At 42.3% G+C, this 24,057-nt stretch overlaps 1 protein-coding gene across 1 annotated transcript in view; it reads left to right on the top strand.

The window, feature by feature from the left end:
- Window positions 1-20,106: 20,106 nt before the first annotated feature.
- Window positions 20,107-24,057, top strand: part of LOC120995267 (heterogeneous nuclear ribonucleoprotein R) — a 77,639-nt gene continuing 73,688 nt past the window's right edge. Inside the window, exon 1 of the mRNA XM_040424365.1 lies at window positions 20,107-20,187. The gene's annotated coding sequence lies outside the window, so the exon portion shown is untranslated. The remainder of the gene's footprint in view (window positions 20,188-24,057) is intronic.

Consider the following 24,057-nt stretch of genomic DNA (forward strand, 5'->3'; position numbering starts at 1 on the left):
CCAACTGGGCGGCATGGGAGTTTATATCTTCTCTGTCTGTGCCTATGGTGTCTGATATGTCATCCGTCCGCGTCTCCAGGTCAGACACTCTGTTCCCTATGTCCTGATTTGGTGGGAAAATTCCACCACAGCTTGTGAAAGTTCAGAGCGGCTCAATTCTTGTATAGGTCCGCCTGACCTTTCGAAAATTTTTATTTTTTTATTTTTATTGCCATATTCTGACCCCCATTTTTTTCATAGTGATGTCTACGAAGCTGTATGAGGGCGCATTTTTTGCGGGATGATTTTTAGTTTTTATTAATACCAATTTAGAAATGACTTTTTGATCACTTTTTATTACATTTTTGGGGAAGTTGAAGTGATGAAAAATCGGTGAATCAGCCATACTTTTTTCATTTTCCGTTATACCATTGACAGTATGGGATAAGATATATTTTAATAGTAGGGGTGTTTTTGGATGTGATTATGCCTATGATGTTTATTTGTTTGATTATTTTTATTTTGGGGAAAGGGGCAATATTTTAATTTTAAAAATATTTTGAAAAACCTTTTTTTACAGCTGCACATGGTGCACCCCAGGCTGGCTGTTTGCCTGGGGTGCACCAAGTGCATCTGTTCCCCGCACTGTACCACACGCCATGCTGTTTCTGGGAACCGAGAGCTCCCCTGATGAGACTGAATGCCATAGTTCAGTGGAAATGTGTCAGGACATTTTAATTATAAAACTGTATCCAGGACTCTGCTGTAGGCAGTGGGTAGGGAACCTCCAGGGGGGTCACTACCGACAGGGTGGTCACTCCGCCCACCTGCACAACCATATCAGTTGTACAGCATTTAGGGATTTCTAGGGGCAGCCAGGTGTTCCCTTCCTGATCCCACCCGGAGTACTCATTTTACACGGTAGCCAGATTCTACTACAGGGAGTGCAGAATTATTAGGCAAGTTGTATTTTTGAGGATTAATTTTATTATTGAACAACAACCATGTTCTCAATGAACCCAAAAAACTCATTAATATCAAAGCTGAATATTTTTGGAAGTAGCTTTTAGTTTGTTTTTAGTTTTAGCTATTTTAGGGGGATATCTGTGTGTGCAGGTGACTATTACTGTGCATAATTATTACGCAACTTAACAAAAAACAAATATATACCCATTTCAATTATTTATTTTTACCAGTGAAACCAATATAACATCTCAACATTCACAAATATACATTTCTGACATTCAAAAACAAAACAAAAACAAATCAGTGACCAATATAGCCACCTTTCTTTGCAAGGACACTCAAAAGCCTGCCATCCATGGATTCTGTCAGTGTTTTGATCTGTTCACCATCAACATTGCGTGCAGCAGCAACCACAGCCTCCCAGACACTGTTCAGAGAGGTGTACTGTTTTCCCTCCTTGTAAATCTCACATTTGATGATGGACCACAGGTTCTCAATGGGGTTCAGATCAGGTGAACAAGGAAGCCATGTCATTAGATTTTCTTCTTTTATACCCTTTCTTGCCAGCCACGCTGTGGAGTACTTGGACGCGTGTGATGGAGCATTGTCCTGCATGAAAATCATGTTTTTCTTGAAGGATGCAGACTTCTTCCTGTACCACTGCTTGAAGAAGGTGTCTTCCAGAAACTGGCAGTAGGCCTGGGAGTTGAGCTTGACTCCATCCTCAACCCGAAAAGGCCCCACAAGGTCATCTTTGATGATACCAGCCCAAACCAGTACTCCACCTCCACCTTGCTGGCGTCTGAGTCGGACTGGAGCTCTCTGCCCTTTACCAATCCAGCCATGGGCCCATCAAGACTCACTCTCATTTCATCAGTCCATAAAACCTTAGAAAAATCAGTCTTGAGATATTTCTTGGCCCAGTCTTGACGTTTCAGCTTGTGTGTCTTGTTCAGTGGTGGTCATCTTTCAGCCTTTCTTACCTTGGCCATGTCTCTGAGTATTGCACACCTTGTGCTTTTGGGCACTCCAGTGATGTTGCAGCTCTGAAATATGGCCAAACTGGTGGCAAGTGGCATCTTGGCAGCTGCACGCTTGACTTTTCTCAGTTCATGGGCAGTTATTTTGCGCCTTGGTTTTTCCACATGCTTCTTGCGACCCTGTTGACTATTTTGAATGAAACGCTTGATTGTTCGATGATCACACTTCAGAAGCTTTGCAATTTTAAGAGTGTTGCATCCCTCTGCAAGATATCTCACTATTTTTGACTTTTCTGAGCCTGTCAAGTCCTTCTTTTGACCCATTTTGCCAAAGGAAAGGAAGTTGCCTAATAATTATGTACACCTCATATAGGGTGTTGATGTCATTAGACCACACCCCTTCTCATTACAGAGATGCACATCACCTAATATGCTTAATTGGTAGTAGGCTTTCGAGCCTATACAGCTTGGAGTAAGACAACATGCATAAAGAGGATGATGTGGTCAAAATACTCATTTGCCTAATAATTCTGTACAGGGTGTAAATCCAGTAAGACCTGTTTTGCATTTTTTTTTTTATTTAAAAAATATGTTTTGTTTGTTTTGGGCCTTGTATTTTATTTACATTAATTAAAAGCTACATTTTAAATGATGTCTGGATGTCCTGTGTTTTCTATGTGAATGAAGCAGAGGTGAGACATGCACAGGAGTGTTGGAAATAGTCGAGTACAATTTGTCATCTGGCACTGCCCTTACATGACCGCCACTCCAGTGGCTAGACACATCCTGTGCATAGGGTATAAGTATTTATATATTTACAACCCCTTTAAGACACAAGCCATCCAGGTTTGGGCAATGTTGCATAGAGATTTTTAGGCTTTTCGAATTGCTAAAGGAAGTTTATTATTGATGGTAAAAAGCTGACAAGACCTTGTCTCATACTGTTTGTTAGCCAGCTACAAGAAAAGATGTGTAGAGGTATGATATATCTGCCTGCAATAAGATATCTAGGGCCTTAACGTTTGGTCCAAGACCTTTAGCCACTGCCAAGAGACCATGCATGCACTAATCAATAGACTTGTTTGCTGTCCCAGGTTGGGGGAGCTGAATACCATTTGGGTTGTTGTGAACAGGTTCAGATGTAGAGGTGCCAGCCTCTAAATAACTTTGGCGCATCCACCGCCGATTCTAAATGTAAGATAGCTTCCTAGCTGTCCTAGCTAGCTGTGTGCCAAAATTATATGATGATTTACTCTTACTTTCTGCTGTGTGCAGAGTACTTTTTTAAAATTTTCTTTTTACTGAGATAACATAGAAGCGTATTAGGAAGGCTGTAGTTATCAAGAATAGCTCTGCAGAACAGAATCAATATAACAATCAAGGGTAGAGAAAGCTAGGCAGTCATTCAGCCTCACAATCAGACAAAATGAAGAGGATGCTCCTTGACCCAAAAAAGCCTGCAAACAGAGACCAAGCATCGAGATATTGCAAAGTAGGGAACAAACAATGACAGACAAACAAAACGTACAGAAAAGAACTAATAACCAGTACAGAATGCAGCATCTGTATACAAAGGAGAGGATTACAATTATCAATGGCAAGTAATGGATAACATGCAAATTAAAACTAGATAAAATGGAGATTCTCCTTCATTAAGTCCAACCATACCTGATAGTCCTTAAGAAAATTACTTCGAGACTGTGTCCCAGCTTGCCAACTCCTCCAGATGGCAAATTTGATGGACTTTGAGATCCACATTTCAGATGTGTGTGTGGCAGTGGGAAGCTGTCTTTCCACTTGACTGGGACCACAAGCTTTGTTGCAGTAATCTTATGAGTTGGTTGGTTGTTACATGAAGGTCTAAAATTTGGTGAGAAAGTCATGGTAAAAAAACTTTTGGTGTTGAACGTCTGTAGAACATATCATGTTTATGGTACTTTCTACTTCTAAGTGCCGTAAAAAGAAGATAATTGGGAGACATAATTGTATTTAGGCTTTCCCAGACAAGGGAAACCAAAACTCAGAATCTTCCCTACATTCTTGCATATTTCCAACACTGCGCTGCGATCTAAAGATTGGGAGCGAAAAAAACACAAATTAATTGCACAAGAATTACACTGCTCTACATAGGCAGAATACCATAAATCCAAAAGGATTCCATGTGGACTTAGAGTTAAACTTCGCCCACCTCTATTTTTGGATAAAAAGGAATATTGCTCTAATTTTGAACATAATCCAAATAAAAATGTTATTTTGACATCATAGTTCTCACTACTGAACATCTACAAAACACCATTGAAGATTCAAAGAACTTTAATCAATTGAGGATCAACTGACTGCTCTACTTCCATCCTCAGAATGGGTGGACTTCGAGATAAAGATGGAAAAGACCATTTCAAGAAATCAACTCAAGCCACCAAAAGATTTGGGACATGGAGGACTATGAACTTAAACGTGTTTACAAATGGCAAGATACGTATTCAGCCTCCTACTGCCACCAGAATCACAGATCCCGTGGACGTCTCTGAAGAAACAGACAAGGAGAGGAGGACAATATCGCCGACACAGGACCCCAAGGCATACAAGCACGGTCCAAGGTATGGATCAAGGTTTAGTGATGAATATTTCCTCATGCGTCTTATCTCCAGCTGAACATTTTCTACTTCAGAAGGATCTATCCTTAACCAAGGGGCCTGTTGGATCCTTTTGTTTTTGAACGTTAATTACATGAAAGATGAAGAATGACTCGTGACTCTACTACTCTACCCTTACTGAAAAGTATTGATAGGTCTACATAACACCAGAAATTTTAATCCTCCTAAGACTTACAATGGGCCAGAAGCCTTGGTTGACCTGGTATACAGGGAAATCCAAATGATGGTTAAAGGGATACATTTATGCCATTTTCACTTCAATCATAACAGCAGAAGAATGAGTATCATTAAAATCCCCCTACAATAACAAAAACATCACTATTAAACCTGCTGTTAAGGAAGTGCTATTGTGGTCATGGACACCAGCTACTAAAAGAATGAGATCAGAACACAACTATCCAATACATCTACATACGAACATGTCCAACACAAACCCACTATATCTGTTAAACAGAAGATCACTAAGATTTTAGATAAATATCTCTACCTCCAGGTAATGTATGAAAAGACCTATATGCACCTCAATAAAACTGATCCTGTGTTACCGGTTCTATATACATTACCTAAAATCCAAAACAATGTCAGCAGACCTCCAGGTAGAATCGTAGACTCTACAGACTCCCTCTTGTCTCCACTTTCTATATTTCTTGATATTCACTACGCTTGTTCGCAAAATAAAGTCCTTACTACTCGATACCACTCAATTCTTGACGCTAATCAAGGCACTAGACACAATCCCCAAGACTGTCTATTAAAAGAGCTTAGTGGTGAGCTGGCAAAACCGTTAACAGATTTATTTAACCAATCATTAGTAACAGGAGTCGTCCCGGAAGATTGGAAATTGGCAAATGTCGTGCCCATTCACAAGAAAGGTAGTAGGGAGGAATCGAGCAACTATAGACCAGTGAGTCTGACATCAATAGTAGGCAAATTAATGGAAACCCTATTAAAGGATAGGATTGTGGAACATCTAAAATCCCATGGATTGCAAGATGAAAAACAACATGGGTTTACTTCAGGGAGATCATGTCAAACAAATCTTATAGATTTTTTTGACTGGGTGAATAAAATAATAGACGGTGGAGGTGCAGTAGACATCGCATATCTAGATTTTAGTAAGGCTTTTGACACTGTCCCACATAGAAGACTTATCAATAAACTGCAGTCATTGAGCATGGACTCCCATATTGTTGAGTGGATTAGGCAGTGGCTGAGTGACAGACAACAGAGGGTTGTAGTCAATGGAGAACATTCAAAACAAGGTAATGTTACCAGTGGGGTTCCACAGGGATCTGTACTGGGACCGATTTTGTTTAATATCTTCATAAGTGATATTGCAAAAGGCCTCGCTGGTAAGGTTTGTCTTTTTGCTGATGACACAAAGATATGTAACAGGGTTGATGTTCCTGGAGGGAAACGCCAAATGGAAAAGGATTTAGGAAAACTAGAAGAATGGTCAGAACTCTGGAAACTGAAATTTAATGTGGATAAGTGCAAGATAATGCACCTGGGGCGTAAAAACCCAAGGGCAGAATATAGAATATTTGACACAGTCCTGACCTCAGTATCTGAGGAAAGGGATTTAGGAGTAATTATTTCAGAAGACTTAAAGGTGGGAAGACAATGTAATAGAGCAGCACGAAATGCCAGCAGAATGCTTGGATGTATAGGGAGAGGTATAAGCAGTAGAAAGAGTGAAGTGCTTATGCCGCTGTACAGAACACTGGTGAGACCTCACTTGGAGTATTGTGCGCAGTACTGGAGGCCATATCTCCAGAAGGATATAGATACTCTAGAGAGAGTTCAGAGAAGAGCTACTAAACTAGTACATGGATTGCAGGATAAAACTTACCAGGAAAGGTTAAAGGACCTTAATATGTATAGCTTGGAAGAAAGAAGAGACAGAGGGGATATGATAGAAACTTTTAAATACATAAAGGGAATCAACTCGGTAAAGGAAGAGAGCATATTTAAAAGAAGAAAAACTACCACAAGAGGACACAGTTTTAAATTAGAGGGGCAAAGGTTTAAAAGTAATATAAGGAAGTATTACTTTACTGAGAGAGTAGTGGATGCATGGAATAGCCTTCCTGCAGAAGTGGTAGCTGCAAATACAGTGAAGGGGTTTAAGCATGCATGGGATAGGCATAAGGCCATCCTTCATATAAGATAGGGCCGGGGGCTATCCATAGTATTCAGTATATTGGGCAGACTAGATGGGCCAAATGGTTCTTATCTGCCGACACATTCTATGTTTCTATGTTACTCGCTACTAAAGGATGTTAACAGTCTTTATACATCCATTAGCCACGAAAAGGGCCTACAAGCAGTAGCCATTTTATTTGCCACTTAATCAGACATAGATACTTTAGAACAGTAGTTTAGTCTTGATCGCCTTAGATTGATACTTCATGAAAATTATTTTTTAGTCGTGCCGTGGTATTTTTTTATAAACCATTGATGAAGCATTCCTACCACTGAGCAACAACCAGCCTAGCCAGGGTGCCTATCAGTCTCTTCACTATCCTGCAGAGAGGTCATCAATATCTGAATCTCAGAAACCCTTTAAGGTTATGAGCAACACAATATACAGTATATATTTTTTTTAGCTTTAACATCTTTTTAAAGGGAGTCTGTCACGTAATCTGAGCCTGTTAGACCGCCCAGATTAGGTTATAGACTCCTGTGCCCTCATTACAATGGTACCTTTATTTGTGCTGTCCCTCGCCGAGATCTTCCAAAAAAGACTTTTAAAACGTATGCTAATGAGGTTTGGCAAGTGCCCAGGGGCGGCGTTACTGCAGCAAGTGCCCAGGCCCCTCGGCAATGTGCCCAGAAAACCACACCTATTTCACCCCTCTGGCCCGCCCTCCTTTCCTATTATTACCTCCTCCTCTCCCTCACAAATCTTGCGCCTCCTAGAGGAAAGACGCTGCTGCGCCGACCCACCCCTTCTTTGGCTTCACTGCAGTCCTCTGAAGCGGAAGGTTACTTCCGCCCGCTGGATTTCGAGCTACGGACCGGCGAATGCGCAGTCCAACTCCCTGTTCCTCTGCCCATAATGGGCACAGCAGTGTGCAGGACAAGTGTGGAGCGGCGCAGGAGCGAGATTTGTGAGGGAGAGGAGGAGAAGGTAATAATAGGAAAGGAGGACGGGCCAGAGGGGTGAAATTGGTGTGGTTTTCTGGGCACATCGCCCAGGGGCCTGGGCACTTGCTGCAGTAACGCCGCCCCTGGGCACTTGCCGAACCTTATTAGCATAAGTTTTAAAAGTCTTTTTTGGACAATTTCGGCGAGGGACAGCACAAATAAAGGTACCATTGTAATGTGGCAAAAGAGTCTATAACCTGATCTGGGCGGTCTAAAAGGCTCAGATTAGATGACAGATTCCCTTTAAATGGCACATGGGACCATCAGAGTCCAGCCCTGGAATTTTGATAGGTCCAGGCCTTTGTTCTCTATGGATTCTTTTATACTGCTTTATTAAGGTCAGCAGCTAATTGATCCCCAAAAAGCTGAAAACCTAAAAGGCATAATGTCATTTATAACCAGAAGTCCTATAGTTATTATGTCTCTGAACAATTACATACTTAAAGAGTATGGCTGCCATGTTCGTGTTGCAGACCGTAAACAGCCGGTCCGCAATACACAGGCACTGGCTGTGTGAACTCCGTACTGCGGTGTGGACCAGTTGACATTTTTTTTTTACTGGTGTATCAAACGCCAGTCTTAAAGGGGTTCTAGATATTGATGAGCTATCCTTAGGATGTGGGTGTGACATCCGCACTAAACAGCCATTTTCAGCAACTGCTGGCACAGAAAATAGCACAGAAGATGGAGCCGGAAGCAGTGGCTGTGCCAGATTCATGTTAGAGTCCAACACCTGGCAACCCATCCAATTAGCTGTTCTGGGAATATCTCTGAAAGACAGAGCCAGAAGCTCTCAAGTGAATGGGAGCTGAGCCGCATTAACCCTTTTGTCACATGGTGATTTTCCTTTTTTTTTTTTTTGCTCTCTGCATTCCCGGAGCCATACGTTTTTTATTTTTCTGTTCACATAGCCATATGAGCTTTTTTTTTTTTTTATGCGGGACAAGTTGTACTTTCTATTTCCAACATTTAATATTGCATAAAATGTAGTGGGAAATTTCAAATGTGGTGGAATTGGAAAAAAAAATGCTATTCCACCACAATTTTATGAGTTTTGTTTTTATGGCATTCACTGTGCAGTAAAACTGACCTGTTTCCTTCATTCTCTGGGTCAATATGATTAAGGCAAAACCATATTTGTATAGTTTTTTTTGTGTAGTTACGTCTGCAGAGCTGTGTGAGGGCTCAATTGTTATTGATACCATTTTGACTTTTTAAACACTTGTATGACTTTTTGATCACTTTTTAATTCAATTTTTTTGTGGGAGGTGAAGTGATGAAAAAACAGAAAATCATCCACTTAAATTTTTTTTTTTCGTTATGCCATTCATCGTATGGGATACATATTTTGGACACGGCGATTTGTTATTGTTTTTTTATTTTAATTTTGGGAAAAGGGTGATTTGACTTTTTATATATTTTTTAAAATAATTTTTAAAAACCTTTTCTAGGCCCCCAACATGCAATCATTATATTGCAATATGTGTAAAGTAATAAAAATGTATCCATTACCATATGCAAAGATCAGTATATTACAATTCAGTGCTGCCATCTGCTGGCCTCAATTGTAATATACAAGTAATAAGCCTAGTACAGGCTCTCTCTTATTACTTCAATGGAATGCTTTCCCTGGGGAAGGCGTTCAGTGCGGATGCCGATGTCAGTCTCCCAACGATCTGATGCTGATGAACTATTGATGATGCTGATAGGTCATCAATATGTAGATTCTGTACAACATAAATATTCTGTATTGATCTTAATTAAAGGGGTTGTGCAGAGCTACAGTATAGTATTGATGATCTATCCTCAGGATAGGTCATCAATATCAGATAAGTGGGAACTCCTGACCCCCCCGACTGTGCTGTTGGAAGCAGTAGCTTCTGCTTCAAAATTACCTGCATGTTGTCTTGCTTGTAGAGGTGGAGCAGTGTAATTACACTTGGTCTGCTATGTTTCCACCGAGCAGTGCAGGGTCTGTTAAAGACAGGTCAAATCCGCGCTGCTTTATTTTCCAGTGGCGGTGTGTGTGGGGAGGCGGGGTAAATCACAAAAATTCATAATCCCGTTTAGGCTCCTACTCAGTGACTTACAGGTGATGTCTCCTCTGACTCGTTCTCTTTCCTTTTTTTCTCAGTCCTGCACAGATGATGTCTCTTGACCACAACTTGTTTCTGCAGAATTGAAAGCACCTATTTAGTATTAATGCCTCCTTTTATGCCCCTACTTAGTAATCAACCCTATTTATGCCTCAGTAGATATAACACCCCCCCCCCCCCCCCCCCCGTAGTGCCCTATGTACACTGACGAGCAAAAGGGTCACAATGTTTTGAACTTGGGAGCATGTAGAAGAGAACTGGTAACAGATTTGGTTGAGACATGCTTGAATCTGATTGAGAGCATGCCCAGAAGGATTCAGGCAGTGTTGAAAGCCAAAGGTGGATTACAAAATACTAACAAAATAATACAAAATAAAGTTTAGACTTTTAGGAGTAAAACAGTAACAATGCAGTCACACGACAAGAATCTGCATAACTAATCATATGATAAATAGATGCAAGTCCAATTTATGTATGAGATAGCCAAGATGATTGCCTGTAAAATGATGGTAGTGGATGGTGAGATATGGAGCCTGAAAGTCAAAAGTTCAAAACTTTGTTACCCTTTTGCTTGTCAGTGTTTATATAATGCCCCCCCAGTAGTGGTCTTTTTCATAAAATACCCCGCAGTAGCAACCTCTTCACATGTAATGTCCCCCACTATTGCCCTCTTTACATATACTGCCCCCAGTAGTGGCCTCTTTAAACATACTGCCCCCCCCCAGCAGTGTCCTATTTAAGTATAGTAACCCCTATTAGTAGCATCTTTAAACACAATGCCCCCCAGTATTGGTCTCTTTAAACACAGTGCCCCCTAGTAGTGGTCTCTTTAAATATGCCCCCCCCCCCCAGTAATGCCTCTTAGTGCCCCCCTAGTAAATAATGCACCAACCCCTCCCTCATAGTGCCCCCAGTAATGCTCACAAACCAAAAAACTATAAAAAACAAGATACTCACCTCCCTCTGGCTGTCTGTGATGTAGGCCTCTTGCAGCCTGCTCCCCTGGATGCCTGCATTACGGTACAGCTGGTCGCGAACGACCTCCTGCGCTAGGTCTTGTGATGACGTTGTCAGGCCTCCTGTGATCGGCGCAGGATCCTGCACCATAGCACTGCATAATAGGCCTTGCGGCCTTCACCCTATGAGGCTAGAATGTAGGACACAGGAGCCAGTAATTTCCGTCCCTAACGTTCAACTCTAGCACTCTCCGCGGACCAGTACCAGATAATCCACAGCCCAGAACTGGCCCGCAGCCCGATAGTTGGGGACCTCTGCACTATAGGATCAAGTTCACATGGGGATATTGTTGTTCACCACACCAACCCAGGCTGTATGTTCAATACTTGCTATCCCAGGCCTCCTCACCCGATTCCCTATACAAGAGAAACGGTAAAGGAAACCAGAAATTGTAAAGCACCCCAGCAATCTTCAAAAAAACAGGAATTGCTATATACACAAACATTGTACTGAAAAATTGCGCACCAAGTGTCTAAAAACCACGGGCCGTTTTTTGAGTTCCGTATACGGAACCATTCATTTCGATGGTTCAGCAAAAAAAAAAACGGAATGTACTCCGTAAGCATTCAGTTTCAGTATTTCCGTTCTGTTCAAAGATTGAACATGTCCTATTATTGCCCGCAAATCACGTTCCGTGGCTCCATTCAAGTCAATGGGTCCGCAAAAAAAAACGGAACACATATGGAATGTACTCCGTATGTCTTCCGTTTCCGTTCTGTTTTTGCGGAACCATCTATTTAAAATTTTATGCCCAGCCCAATTTTTTCTATGTAATTACAATATATACTGTATATGCCAAACGGAAAAACGGAACGGAAAAATGGAAAGGAACTGGAAACACTACTGAAACAAAAAACTGATCCGTTAAAAACGGCCCGCAAAACACTGAAAAAGCTATACGGTCGTGTGAACAAGCCCTCACACTGAAGCAGCACCATTCTGATATTGATGACCTATGCTGAGGATAGGTCATTAATATTGTAGCGCTGAACAGCCCCTTTAAAGGGGTTGTCTCACTTCAGCAAATTACATTTATTATGTAGAGAAAGTTAATACAAGGCACATGTATTGTGATTGTCTATATTACCTCCTTTGCTGGCTGAATTCATTTTATTATTATCACATTATACACTGCTCGTTGCCATGGTTATGACCACCCTGCAATCCAATAGAGGTGGTCGTGCTTGAACACTATAGGAACACATGACAAATGCCATTTGCTAAAGTGAGACAACTCCTTTAAGTGCCTGAATGAAGCACACTATATAGACAAAAGTATTGGGACACATTTCTCAAAATCATTGAATTTGGGTGTTTCAATAAGTTCCATTGCCATGTGTATAAAAATCCAGCACGTAGCCATGCAGTCTGCTCATTGAATTCCAGTGTGGTACTGTAATAATATGCCACCATCAGCTAGTGAAATTTCTTCCCTCCTAGATATTCCATCAACTGTGAGTGGTAATATAGCAAAGTGGAAGAGTTTAGGCAAGGGCCTACTGGCCATAGACCCTACAGGGAAATTTCCTGGTGTCACACGAGCCTTCTTCATAGCCACCTGTCGGGTACATCTGGGGCATGATCTGATGCTCTCAGCATTAATTAATGCTAGGAGCATCTGGTAATTATGCACCCGGCTGGCAGAAGAAAGTGCCCTCCTGTATTCAACTGTATTGCTGTGATACGGTCAGTACGGTGATAGTTGAATGCTGTGGCGGCAGTATTTTGTGCTACACTACAGTATTGCTGGCCCTGCCTACTTAAATTGGGCCTGCCCTGGACCTGCCTACAATATGGGGCCGCTTTATTTTCCAGGGCCACATTAAAGGGATAGAGCTGCGGACATGCACGGCTAGAGCGCCGCTAGCATGTCTGCAATATACCTGTCCCATAGCGCTGTGTCCTTTCATTATGTTTAAAAAATGATTTTATAGATATGTAAATGAGCCTGGAAAGGAGCCCAAGGGGTTGTAACTAACCTTCTTGGTGCCCAGCCACGCCCCCCTGTGAAGGAGCCCAGCACCGCCTGCGTCCTCCGAATCTCCTCCATGCTCACAGTTAGATCGCCATAATCTCGCAATGAGCGGTTCCTTCCCTGAGGCTGATGCGCAGTTCCTCTCCTGAGGCTGACGCCAGCACAGGAAAGGAACACTATGCCGACACTACGCATGCGCGAGCTCGCGGACATGCTAGCGGCGATCTAGCCGTTCATGTCCGCAGCTCTATAGGCTAAAACGAGGTGACAGATTCCCTTTAAGTTCCGAGTCTGCCCCTGAATTTAGGAACCCCAGCAACGACATTTCAAACCATGTAAAGTTAAAGAGCAGGGTCGCCGGGCTGACCTTACAAATGCCCTTCTGGATGAATGGACAAAGATTCCCACAGACACACTCCAAAATCATTTAGAACGCCTTCCAGAAGAGTGGAGGGAGGACCTCCTCCATATTAATGCCTATGGATTTGGAATGAGAAGTAAAAGTTCGTGTAGGTGTCCCAATACTTTTTCCATATAATGTACCTACTGCATTGTAAAATCAAGTCATGTGCAGTCGGTGGCGTGGCATGGGGGTCAGAGTGGCTGTTGCCTGGGTAACCAAAAATGCAAGGAGGAGCCCGACTGCCTCGGCACAGATAATGCCATTCACTGCGTCCAGACCTGGTGGGCTAGTCTGTCAGGGGGCCACCTAACAAGATCAACTCTTCCAGCCCCAGGCAATTTTTTGTATTTCACTTCCTGGTTTCCAGGCAATTTTTTTTTATTTTTCTGTTCACATAGCCATATTAGGGCTCGTTTTTGCAGGACAATTTGCAATTTCTAATGGCAACATTTGCTTTTGCATACAATGTAGTGGAAAGCTGAAATAAAATTCCAAATGAGGTGGAATTGGAAATTTTTTTAATTCCGCCATAGAGTTATGGGTTTTGTTTTTATGGCGTTTGCTATGCGGTAAAACTGTTACCTTCATTCTCTGGGTCAGTACAATTACGATACCACATTTATATAGTTTTTCTTGTGTTTTAATACTGGAAAAAAAAAATGTTTGGAACCCCCATTTTCTTTGCAATGCCTTATTCTAACCCCCATAGCTTTTTTTTTTATAGTTATGTCTATGGAGCTGTGTGAGGGCTCATTTTTTATGGGTTAATCTATACTTTTTATTGATACCATTTTGGAGTGTTTGATTTTTTGATTACATTTTTTTGGGAGGTGAAGTGACAAAAAAAAAGTTGAATCGGCTATTTTGATTCTGTTACGGTGTTCACCTTAATGGATAAATACATTTATGTTTTTATGGGCATTTTGGGACGTGTTGTGCAATGATCTTTTTTTTTTTTGTTTATTTTTAATATGGGCAAAGTGGGTGATTTGACTTTTATACATTTTTTTTATCCCCCTACAGGACTTTAGAATGTGCTCCTTAAATTGTTTCTTCCATTGACTGCATTTATTCAAGAATGCAGCTTATGGGAGATTCAATTTTTTTCTATGGAACACTGCCACCTGCAGGCCCCCATGGGAATAGGCCTGTGGTAGCTATGATAGCCACTTTCCCAATCTCAGCCCCAGGAAGCCGTTCGGGACCAGTGCTCCTGGAAAAAGCTGCCTGAGCTGCTGTGGTCACAGTAGACCATGGCATCTGAGGGGGTAAATGTCTGTGATCTGCGTTATCGCTGATTGCAAACATAAGCTCCGGGTGTCCGCTGTTTAAAACAGCAGAAACCTGGCAGCTATGGCACCCGCAAGTGGGCGCCAAATTTAATGACCTGACTTCCACTGTACATGTATGGCAGCAGTTGGGAAGGGGTAAAACATTGAAGGGGTTATCCAATAGTATAAAAATGTCCCCCATATGCCGGGCCCCTCAGTGAATATACTTACCCCGCGCCGCTGCAGCTTCTCCCCGTGCACAGATGAAAACATCCGATGTCGGGGGAGCAGCCAATGGCAGGCGGGGACGACCCTCCCTAGCATCACTTGGTATATTCACTGTGAGGGGCCTGGCATATAGGGGACATTTTTATAGTATTGGATAACCCCTTTAACTGCAGTTATGATGAAGATGCTGCATCATCAGTGCAGTTTAGTTGCTTAGAGAGCAAAAGTTCCTGTGATGACATCATCACAGGTCCTGAACTGTCTAAAAGCAAAAAAAACTGCCCTGACAAATGGTGTAGTTCCGAAGTTAGGACAGTGCAGGACCTGTAATGACATCATGAATGGTCCTTCACTTCCTGATGTATACAGGTGAAACTCAAAAAATTAGAATATCGTGCAAAGTTCATTTATTTCAGTAATGCAACTTAAAAGGTGTAACTAACATATGAGATAGACTCATTACATGCAAAGCGAGATATTTCAAGCCTTTATTTGGTATAATTTGGATGATTATGGCTTACAGCTTATGAAACCCCAAAATCACAATCTCAGGTACCCTTTGCTCAGGGAGTATGGATTAATTAGCTGACTAGAGTGTGACACTTTGAGCCTAGAATATTGAACCTTTTCACAAAATTCTAATTTTAAGCTGCATTAATGCAATTCTTTTTAATTTGCATTACTGAAATAAATGGACTTTTGCACGATATTCTAATTTTTCGAGTTTCACCTGTATAGAACTGCAGAAACTCTGCCTTAAGCTCGTCTCCCTGCTTCTGTCCTGCAATTCCCTATGAGACGTGAGACATATTGGTACAATGCTGCTGAAAGTGGGGGAGGGAACTGTTTTGTAACCTCAGTCCAGGTCTCACTGTCACAGGCAGGGCACTGTGCGCGTCCCGCTATCGCCATTCAGTGAACGGGTCAGACTGGACAGAGTGAGTGGAAGAGGGGGAGGACTAAATAGAGATTTGGACTAGCATCATAATGGAGGATGGTTACTGGGGGGTTTAAGTGATGTCTGCACATCAGGCCCAAGGGAATTTTACTAGTACTAAGAGTAGACTCCATTGAGGCCCCCAAGGTAATAATTGTGTTTATTAACGTCATAACCACTAAGAATTCACATCACGTTTTATGCCTCCATTTGACGTATATGTTTGAAAACAAAAACGCAGCACACCACATTCTTGTATCCTGCACAGGACACATATCAGACTGAGGCATCTGTTTAACATATACGTTTTTTGTATATGTTAAATGGATGGGAAAAAACGTGATGTGAACCCACCCTAACATATACAAAAAAAGTATATGTTAAACGGCTGCCTCAGACTGATTCCATACAGAGCGCCATTGTAAAATATATATATATACACTCACCTAAAGAATTATTAGGAACACCATACTAATACAGTGTTGGACCCCCTTTTGCCTTCAGAACTGCCTTAATTCTACGTGGCATTGATTCAACAAGGTGCTGATAGCATTCTTTAGAAATGTTGGCCCATATTGATAGGATAGCATCTTGCAGTTGATGGAGATTTGAGGGATGTACATCCAGGGCACGAAGCTCCCGTTCTACCACATCCCAAAGATGCTCTATTGGGTTGAGATCTGGTGACTGTGGGGGCCATTTTAGTACAGTGAACTCATTGTCATGTTCAAGAAACCAATTTGAAATGATTCGAGCTTTGTGACATGGTGCATTATCCTGCTGGAAGTAGCCATCAGAGGATAGGTACATGGTGGACATGGTCAGAAACAATGCTCAGGTAGCCCGTGGCATTTAAACGATGCCCAATTGGCACTAAGGGGCCTAAAGTGTGCCTAGAAAACATCCCCCACACCATTACACCACCACCACCAGCCTGCACAGTGGTAACAAGGCATGATGGATACATGTTCTCATTCTGTTTACGCCAAATTCGGACTCTACCATTTGAATGTCTCAACAGAAATCGAGACTCCTCAGACCAGGCAACATTTTTCTAGTCTTCAACAGTCCAATTTTGGGTGAGCTCGTGCAAATTGTAGCCTCTTTTTCCTATTTGTAGTGGCGATGAGTGGTACCCGTGGGGTCTTCTGCTGTTGTAGCCCATCCGCCTCAAGGTTGTGCGTGTTGTGGCTTCACAAATGCTTTGCTGCATACCTCGGTTGTAACGAGTGGTTATTTCAGTCAACGTTGCTCTTCTATCAGCTTGAATCAGTCGGCCCATTCTCCTCTGACCTCTAGCATCCACAAGGCATTTTTGCCCACAGGACTGCCGCATACTGGATGTTTTTCCCTTTTCACACCATTCTTTGTAAACCCTAGAAATGGTTGTGCGTGAAAATCCCAGTAACTGAGCAGATTGTGAAATACTCAGACCGGCCCGTCTGGCACCAACAACCATGCCACGCTCAAAATTGCTTAAATCACCTTTCTTTCCCATTCTGACATTCAGTTTGGAGTTCAGGAGATTGTCTTGACCAGGGCCACCCCCCTAAATGCATTGAAGCAACTGCCATGTGATTGGTTGACTAGATAATTGCATTAATGAGAAATAGAACAGGTGTTCCTAATAATTCTTTAGGTGAGTGTGTGTATATATATATATATATATATACAGTACAGACCAAAAGTTTGGACACACCTTCTCATTCAAAGAGTTTTCTTTATTTTCATGACTATGAAAATTGTAGATTCACACTGAAGGCATCAAAACTATGAATTAACACATGTGGAATTATATACATAACAAACAAGTGTGAAACAACTGAAAATATGTCATATTCTAGGTTCTTCAAAGTAGCCACCTTTTGCTTTGATTACTGCTTTGCACACTCTTGGCATTCTCTTGATGAGCTTCAAGAGGTAGTCCCCTGAAATGGTCTTCCAACAGTCTTGAAGGAGTTCCCAGAGATGCTTAGCACTTGTTGGCCCTTTTGCCTTCAGTGTTGTTTCACACTTGTTTGTTATGTATATAATTCCACATGTGTTAACCCCTTAGTGACCACCCATACGTGTTTTTACGGCGGTCACTAAGGGGCCTTAGGCTGGGCCGCCGCGTTTTTACGGCGGCCCAGTTTAAGCGCCGCGCGGCTCCCCCGTGCAGCGGGGAGCGCGGACCTGGCTCTCACATGAGAGCCGGGTCCCTGCTCTAACAGCCTGGAACGGCAGGAGTGCCGATCCGGGCTGTTTAACCCTTTACATGCCGGGCGCAATGGCGCCCGCTGCATGTAAAGTGGTGACAGAGGGAGCGGACTCCCTCTGTCTCCCATCAGCACCCCGAAAATGCGATCGCGGGGTGCTGATGTGCTGGGAAGCTTACCTTGCTTCCGATGAGGGCCCGAGCCTGTCTTCAGTTACTTCCAGCAGGCTGTGCCTCTCTGGCGCAGCCTGCTGGTCAATGTTCGAATAGCATTGCTATTGAAATGCAATGCATTATAGAGATAATGCATTACATTTTAAAAGCAATCAAAATACTGTATATTATAGTCCCCTTGTGGGACTATTAAGTAGTAAAAAAAATAGAAAAAAAATACACATTTATTAAATAAAAAAAATTCCATAAAATAAAAAAATATGCCTTTTTTTCCATTGAAAATACGCTTTTCAATGAAAAAAATTGCAAAAAGAAAATATCCCCCATATGTTTGGTATTGCCGCGTCCGTAACGACCGGGACTACATAAATATTACATAAATTATCCCCTAAGGTGAACGCCGTAAAAAATAAAAAAAGACAGAATTTCGAATTTATTCTTAGTTTCCACCGAAAAAAAACGTAATAACAAGCGATCAAAAAGCGGCATTTACTCCAAAATCATACCCATGAAAAATACAAGTCGTCTTTCAAAAATCAAGCCCTCACACAATTCCATATAAAAAAATAAAAAAAAAAGTTATGGGTCTTGTGAAGTGGCAATAATTTTTGGGGTTAATAAAAGGTGTTTTATTGCAAAAAAAGTAGTAAAACGTAAACAAAATTATAAGTATTTAGTATCACTGTAATCGTACTGACCCAGAGAATAAAGATATTATGTTATTTGTACCGAAAAATGAACGCCAAAAAATGTATAATGTAAAAACGCAGTGGCAGTATTGCTACTTTTCCCCATCTCCCTCCCAGAAAGAGTTAATAAAAGTTAATCAGAAAGTTATGTGTACCCCAAAATGGCGCCATTAAAAACTACAACTTGTCCCGTAAAAAACAAGCCCTCATAAAGCTATATAGATGAAAAAATAAAAAAGTTATAGCTCTTGGAACGAGACCATGAAAAAAGGAAGAAAAACGCTTGGTCATAAAGGCCCAAACAGGCTTGGTCACTAAGGGGTTAATTCATAGTTTTGATGCCTTCATAGTCATGAAAATAAAGAAAACTCTTTGAATGAGAAGGTGTGTCCAAACTTTTGGTCTGTACTGTATATACTTTTTTTTACGGGACTGTGCAGGATACAAGAACGTGGGGTGCAGCATTTTTGTATCCCTTTTTTCCTAACATATACGTCAAACTAAGGCATAAAACGTTATGTGAGCCCACCCTAAGCGCCATATATGTACGACACTTTAATCCAGAGCTCCGCCAGATTAAAGCTCCTGCAACCTATCAGGAGCAGGTCAGTGACATCTGGAACCCTGAGGAGAAGACAAAAGCGATGCTTACCAATAAACAAAGCGTTCTGTGGTGAACAGAGATATCGGCTATGCAGCTTCCTCTAGTGGACCTGGGGATCGAGTGATAGCTGCGAGCTGCTGGGTTTAGCATACCCTGTTCAGCTGTGTAAATAGGGGCCTGCAGGCAGGTGAGTGGGTCAATACTTGGCTTGCTCCAGGTGCTGGCAACCCCACACTATGCCGTTTTCAGATGTGGTTTTGTGCATCTATATTTGGAATCCATAATGGGATTCTTCGATAACCCGAACTTAAATCACAAGTTCGCTCCACACTAACCCTGACTGGAGTCAGAAGGACCGCACCTTATCAGCAATAACATGTGCCCATCTCTAATGCTCTTTTTATATGCTGGTTTTAAAGATACCAGTCATTTGTGTCCATTGTCGGATTCTGCTAGCGGCTATGGCCCCGTGGGCCCCCACATCTGTGCAGGCTTCAGGAGCTCATGTGTCTCCGCTCCACACAGCAATGATCACAGGAGGACACATTGTCTCCGGCTTCTGTGGTGCACGAGTGATTGGACACAACGTACCCCACCACGGCCAATGCCGCCGCTCGGAACATTCAGCCATTCCGGCCAGGTTTATCCCGAGCTGCGGTTGGTTGGCGCCACTCGTCCCCCTTCCCGCTCCCCTATCCCTTGCTTAGCCTAATTGGAAGGCCCCTGGCATTCACTCCTGACAGCCCCGTGCGCGGCGCCTGGGATTGGCTGAGCGGTACGGGAGAAGGAGGCGTGGTCTGTTGGGGAAGACGCGCCATTTTACCAGCATAGTGCAGTGGCTGCTTGTTGCAGCCTTTGTGGACTCGGGTGAGTGAGACGCTCAGACCCCCGGTCATTGCATGTGGTGTGTGGGACGTGCCGCCCGGGTTATAGGGCTGAGCGGTCAGTGTCTGGCGGCGGTAACCGCGTGTCTGGGATGATCCGCTCCCAATCAGTGCCTGCAGCCAGCTGATAAAGAGCTGTTTGGTGAGGATGCAGGACTGTGCCATCCTGAGGTACCACGGCTCTGCTCGTCATCCCTGCGCTGCTCCAGACATGCGCCTAGCCCCGGGGAGAGCGGCCCCGGATGGCTGAGGGCTCACGTTACAGTGTGCGTTCTTCTGGCATTGTTCTGCCGGGCGGGCAGCAGATCTTTTTAGAGAAGCTTTCATTTTCCTTATATGTTTTGCAGGATTTCTATAGTAAAATGTGCAGCATTGAGCTCCACGTTACAGTTCAGACATTGATACAATTTAGGCTACTTTCACATTTGCGTTTTCAATTCCGCTATTGAGATCCGTCATGGGATCTCGGTAGCGGAAGAAAACGCTTCAGTTTTGCCCCTCTTCTGTCGCTATGTGGTGCGGAGCGAGACGAATCCGTCATGACACACAATGTAAGTCAATGGGGACGGATCCGTTTTCTCGGACACAATAGAAAACGGATCCGCCCCCCATTGACTTTCAATGGTGTTCAAGACGGATCCGTCATGGCTATAGAAGACATAATACAACCGGATCCGTTCATGACAGATGCATGCGGTTGTACAGAAGCGTTTTTGCAGATCCATGACAGATCTGCAAAAAACGCTAATGTGAAAGTAGCCTAACATAAAATAGTTGAGTTAGGCCTCATGCACACGGCCGTTGTTTTGGTCCGCATCCGAGCCGCAGTTTAGGCGGCTCGGGTGTGGACCCATTCACTTCAAAGGGGACGCAAAAGATCCGTGTGCAGTCAGCATCCATTGCTCCGTTCCGTGGTCCGCAAAAAAATAAATAACCTGTCCTATTCTTGTCCGCGATTTGCGGACAAGACTAGGCAGTTATATTAATGGCTGGCTGTGCCGTTCCACAAATTGCGAAACGCACACTGACGCCATCCGCGGTTTGCGGACCACAAAACGGTCATGTGCATGAGGCCTAACTCTGTAAACATATAATGTCTTGTACCCAACACAGTTGTCCAGAGCTGAATTCTCAATTCTGCTGACAAGCTTGCCATGCGATCCCTTAGAAATATATGGCATGCATTATAGTGATGTGTTTTCCCAGAGACACATGTATAACCTGTGGAGCCCTGCCTTTAAAGGGGTTGTCTTCAGCAAATGGCATTTATCATGTAGAGAAAGTTAATACAAGGCACTTACTAATGTATTATTACCCATATTGCTTCCTTTGTTATTACCTATATTGCTTCCTTTGCTGGCTGGATTCATTTTTCCATCGCATTATACACTGCTTGTTTCCATGGTTACAGACCACCCTGCAATCCATCAGTGGTGGTCGTACTTGCACACTATAGGAAAAAGTGCTGGCCTTTCTGGTGGCCAGGACCGTGGGAGCGCACATAGGCTAGTGTTTTTTTTCCTATAGTGAGCAAGCACAGCCACCACTGATGGATTGCAGGGTGGACGTAACCATGGAAACGAGCAGTGTATAATGTGATGGAAAATACAATACTTTTTAGCAAGTACAATAAATAGATAGTAGTGGGGCACTCTCTATTAGTAAAGGGATCTTTATTGAATAAGATACATTAACAATAGAATATCAGCAATAGTTGGTAGTAATATTTAACTCGGTAATGTCATAAAACCTAAAACAATAAAAACATACATGCATATACAGATCGCAATAATCAAATAAAATCTAAAAGGCAATAATGTGAGGTCTCTGATCCTAAAAGCAATAATAATCATGAAAGGTAGTCAATCATAAATATTCGATAATAATGTTCGATGGTAATATTCGATAAAAGTTCTTCGATGTAAAATATTCAATGAAAATTGCTGAAGATAAGAAGTCACAAATGAGAATTATCGATCTCTACCGAATATTCAAAATAAGTGCCAGCTCATGACCAGTTCTCAACACACATTCATTTAGTGACCAAAATTCGAAACACCGATGGAAGTCGATATTGTATAAGACGACGTTCCACCTGCTCATACAAATAGCGGCGTCCCGCTGTATTTGGCTAGAAAGCGATCGCTTAGTTTTAAATGGAGTATGCACAGTCTTACCGGGAGGTCTTTTAACTGGACTGTGAGCCCTCGACTCGGTCCACTTTCTATGAAAGTTAAGGTTCCGGTCTCGAGGGCTGTTTGATCAAATTTGAATTTAGCGCCAAACGAACTGCTGGATACACGTGGTCTTGTGTTTGAAACCAGACGTCTTCCGTGTAGTGGTAGTTTCCTTCTTTAGCAATTCAATATTCATACGATAATATCCAAGCCTCCTCAGTCTGGCAATATCCTTCTTCCAAGTAGGGGGGTTAATACTAGACGTGTTTCGGGGTTTTAGAGCAGTGACCCCTTCAGCAGTGATTTTTTTTGGGAAAATTTTCCAATATAATACATTTTTTCCAGGAAAAAAACAAGGGTTAACTGCCAAACAAAACTCAATATGTGTTGCCCTGATTCTGTAGTTTGCAAAAACACCCCATATGTGGTTGTAAACTACTGTTTGGCCAAACGGGAGGACATAGAAAGAGGGGAACGTCATATGGTTTTTGGAAGGCAGGTTTGGCAGGACTGGTTTTGTTTATACCATGTCCCATTTCAAGCCCCCCCCTTGCACCCCTAGAATAGAAATTCCAAAAAAGTGACTCAATCTAAGAAAGTACACCCCTCAAGGTATTCAAAACTGGGTTTACAAACTTTGTTAACCCTTTAGGTGTTCCACAAGAGTTAATGGCAGATGGAGAAACAATTTAGAAATTTCTATTTTTTGGAAAATTATCCATTTTAACCCTTACTTTATTACTGGAAAAAATGGGTTAACAGCCAAACAAAACTCAAAATGGGTTGCCCTGATTCTGTAGTTTGCAGAAACACCCCATATGTTGTCATAAACTACTATTTGGCTAAACGACAGGACATAGAAGAAGGGGAACGCCATATGGTTTTTGGAAGGCAGATTTTGCTGGACTGGTTTATTTACACCATGTACCCTTTAAAGCCCTCTTATGCACCCCTAGAGTAGAAACTCCATAAAAGTGATCCCATCTAGGAAACTACGGGATACGGTGGTTGTTGTTTTGGGACTATTTTAGGGTAAATATGATTTTTGGTTGCTCTATATTACTCTTTTTTGAGGCAAGGTAACAAAAAATTTAAATTCTAAAATTGTTTCTACATTCGCTATTTAGTTTTGTGGAACACCTAAAGGGTTAACAAAGTTTGTAAAGTAACTTTTGAGTACCTTGAGGGGTGTAGTTTCTTAGATGTGGTCACTTTTTGGGAGTTTCTAGTCTAGGCTACATCAGGGGGGCTTCAATTGGGACATGGTGTAAATAAACCAGTCCATCAAAATCTGCCTTCCAGAAACCATATGGCGTTCCCTTCGTTCTATGCCCTGCCGTGTGGCTATATAGCCATTTACGACCACATATGGGGTGTTTCTGCAAACTACAGAATCAGGGCAATAAATATTTAGTTTTGTTTGGCTGTTAACCCTTGCTTTATTACCGGAAAAAAGGATTCAAATGGAAATTTGGCACTGTTTTTATTCTATATTTTTAACGCTGTTCATCCGAGGGGTTTGGTCAAATGTTATTTTTATAGGGCAGATTCTTACGGACGCGGCGATACCTAATATGTCTACATTTAAAAATTTATTTAGATTTTACACTATCATTTTAGGAACCCAAAAAAATATATTAGTATCTCCATAGCCTGGGAGCTGCAGTTTTTTTTTT

This window comes from Bufo bufo, chromosome 3, assembly GCF_905171765.1.
Source record: "Bufo bufo chromosome 3, aBufBuf1.1, whole genome shotgun sequence".
In the NCBI taxonomy this organism is placed as follows: domain Eukaryota; kingdom Metazoa; phylum Chordata; class Amphibia; order Anura; family Bufonidae; genus Bufo; species Bufo bufo.